Source organism: Ruditapes philippinarum, unplaced genomic scaffold (genome assembly GCF_026571515.1).
Source record: "Ruditapes philippinarum isolate M1 unplaced genomic scaffold, ASM2657151v2 ctg3701_1_1_1_1, whole genome shotgun sequence".
NCBI classification, from domain to species: domain Eukaryota; kingdom Metazoa; phylum Mollusca; class Bivalvia; order Venerida; family Veneridae; genus Ruditapes; species Ruditapes philippinarum.
The window spans coordinates 3920-7581 of record NW_026856715.1 but is presented as its reverse complement, the minus strand read 5'-3'; positions in this window follow the sequence as shown (position 1 = coordinate 7581).

The window sequence follows — 3662 nt, the reverse complement described above, 5'->3', positions numbered from 1 at the left end:
CTTACTGTTGTATTGTTTTACTTTACCAGGTATCAGTTTATTACACAGGGCTGCTAATTAAGTTTAATTAAACATCTTTTCATTTACAACTCTCATTTGTTTGGTAAATTTTCAATAAAGATGTATTTTTTTTGTATGTTTTATCAAAAGGGACTCTGATACTTAAATAAATGAAATATGGGTTATATAGAGAAGGGACAAATGTCTTTTATCTTTAAAAGATAAACATACTGTATGAAGTTCAAACATTTGGCCCTTCTTTAAAGCTTTTAGTAGTCTAAGTCACTTTAACCCGAGAGGACTAGGTCCCCCCCCCCACCCTATGTTGAAAAATTTGGTTGCTATGGCAACAAATAGATTTAAAATATGTAAAATATAAAATAAAAACTGGATTCTTGATAATGCAAAATTTATTATTCTTCATGGATTTACTTCAAATATACATGTTTGTTCATTTTTAACACCTACATCATATGTGATAAGATTTATAAGTCTAGCGATTGCTTTCGTTTTGAATTTGATCTTTTGTATAAACATGATATCCTTATTAGCACGGATTTATATTACATGCGCGCGACGGGATTTTAAGCTAAACGATAGTGTCCGAACCTTGTAATATAAATCCGTGTTAATAGGTAGCCTAGTGAAACTAAACACATTACTATGATACAGACAAACTAAGAACTCGCAAGTTCATTCATCATTTCATGTCTTCTTTTAATGGCCATGGCCCTTCAGAATGTTGCTTACATACTTCTTGTGGGGTTCCAACGAGTAGGAGACTTTTGTACTGCTTGCAATATTTTGATAATTGCTTGTTCAACAAAAGATGACTCAATGTCAAGTTAACACACAATATTTAGGAAGCAGATATCCGAAGTATATAATATCTTAGGACTGGGTCAAATTTCTGGTTTTAGATATATACAGTGTCTTTGTGGTCACTGAACCAATATGAGTGGAAAGCAAGATATATGTAAACAGTTCTTTCGCACAAGAAAACCTTCAGTAACATTTAAGAATGTTTAGATACTCAAGGCTGGGAAAACACTCTCATGTCAAAATGTATTAAAGCGGCCATCAGCTTTTCTAAAGTTAAATATGTTTATTCTTTGATAAATCGTTTCATGTTATTGTCAAATCAAAATGAATTTTTGCTGACAATTAAATACATAGCGACTATGAATAAAGAAACCTCAAATCTATCTGTCAAATGGAAAATCAACATATTAATGCAATGATAAAAATCAAAACTAAATATAATTTTTACAATTTTATTAAAATCTATACATCATATAACATTTAAACAACAAAAGAGAAAGGACAAATGTTTATCAAAAAATCATGGCAGCCCGAGTACAAGTAAATTATTTTTACAAAAAAAATTAATTATACCGTTTCTCTGTATCAAATCATACATACAACTTCCCTACATAAACAAACACATGGATTTCTCTCCAATTCATCAAATATCAAAGATGTAAAAAAAACCGAATCACTTGTCTGGAAAGTTCAGTACATAAATTTACAGAAATAAACAAGCACTGCTCTAGAAGGATTGATTTTCTAGGAAACAACAAAATAGTTATGTAATTCAAGATTAGTCCTAACATCTGGAATGTAGTTCTTGCTCAACTTTTTTTTCATAAATCCCTATATCCCTGGTGATAAAACAAAACACAGAAAACAAAAGAAATAATGAGAGAAACAGAAAGAAAGGAACAAAAAGTAAAACTACTTCTGCATTTCTGATCACATTCATGAGGAAGAAAAAAAGCAGACAAAAAATAAGCACCAAATTTAGAAAAACATCTTTAATTGGCTCCTTTAAATAAAGTGTAAATGGTCTTAATTTAAGATATCAAATGTCTGAACTAAATTTGAGCAATTCAAAAATACATGTGCATCATTTAGTTAGATGAAATGAGCTGCGTCATGACAAAACCAACGTAATGCGTTTGCGACCAGCATGATCCAGACAGCCTGCAACATCTGTGCAGTCTGATCAGGATCAATGCTGTTCGCTTACAAACACTATTACAAGTAGTGAAACCGATAGCAACAGCATGGATCCTAGATCAGACTTGCGAGGCTGAGTCTGATCGCATGCTGGCAAACGGCTATGTTGTTTTTGTCGTGACGCAGCTCAAATGATTTATTCACTATTATTTCATTAAAAAATGTCGTCCCTGTATCCAAGCCATTCTAACAAAGCCAAATTACTCATATATTACAGGGCTTTAAATAAAAAACTTATTTTGTTTTACAATTTTTGACATCATTTCTTATTTTCATAAAAAATTTTTAATTTCTTTTCAAAATTTTTAATATATTACAACAAAAGATTCCAAAACAGATTGGGTTTTTTGCCCTTAAATTTTCCCTCTTTGTTTTTCAATTTTTGTACTAAAAAATAAAAAAACAGAAGGTTCAAGTCTTAGCACTTTTTTTCATTGTTTAAACCTTTCAAAGCAATTCATTTTTTAGGATAAAAACAAAGAAAAATTTTACAGATTAATTATTTATCATCACATGTGATCTAATTAATTACCATACCCAGAACAGTTTCACATGAAACCAACATAATGCTGAGGTACAAATTGACATGATACATAATCTGATGACTTCATATATATTCAACTTTAAACATGCAGGTAGATAAACAATTTAAAACATCACTTAATGCAATTACATTTACTGCTTCCAATTAAGAAAATTAGAAATGTGACATTAAATGACCTGAAACATAGCATAAGAAATGGAAATGTCCTTTCAATAATGTGTGACTATCTAACGAGCCTGCCATTTTGCATCATTATAATCCAGGAATAAACACTTTTACGAGAAATTCTCAATTACTATAATATTAATCCAATTATGATTGAACTTTGGTTGCATCATTATTAAAAGTATTTAACTTGTCACTACAGTTATAATCACTATCAGTCTACGAACGAGAGCTTGATTTTTTTTGCTACAGGTATTTGTCCATGATTTTCCTCAGAATCAGATCCTGACACATCAAAAGATAATGTTCCTCCATGAGAATTCACTGATCCAGTAACAGCAAACTGTCCTGTACTTTTTGCTTTTTCTAAAGATTTGACTGAAATACAAAAAGCATATTTTGAGCAATCATAAGCAATAAAACATACAAAATTATAATAACTAAAATTTCGAGGACATAAAATACAATTTAGTTTCTGTTTGTTTACAATCTTTTCCCACATACTATGTATGTAACAAAACAACATTTTACGTTGTATAAGAATTAAGACACATCTAAAGAAGGTAATCAAAGACAGACTGTGACAACTCCCTTTAGAGTAAAAATTTGCAAACAATCTATATTCAAAGGTCATCTACAAATTTCTCATCAACTTTTCTAGTGGTTCACATCATACAAAGTAACATGTACTGCAGCTGAGTTTCCGGGTGTAAAAAAATACATTTTAATAAACATTACTATGTGTGACTTCCTTTACAAACATAAAAATCTGCAAAAAAACAATTGGAAAGTTAAACAAGACAAAAAATGATCCAAAACCTTTCAAGTTTATTTTATTTAATTTTAGCAAGGGCTGTAAAATTTTGACTTTATACAATTTATAGAACACATTATTGAATGTTACAAAGACAAAAAATTAGAGTACAGTTTCATG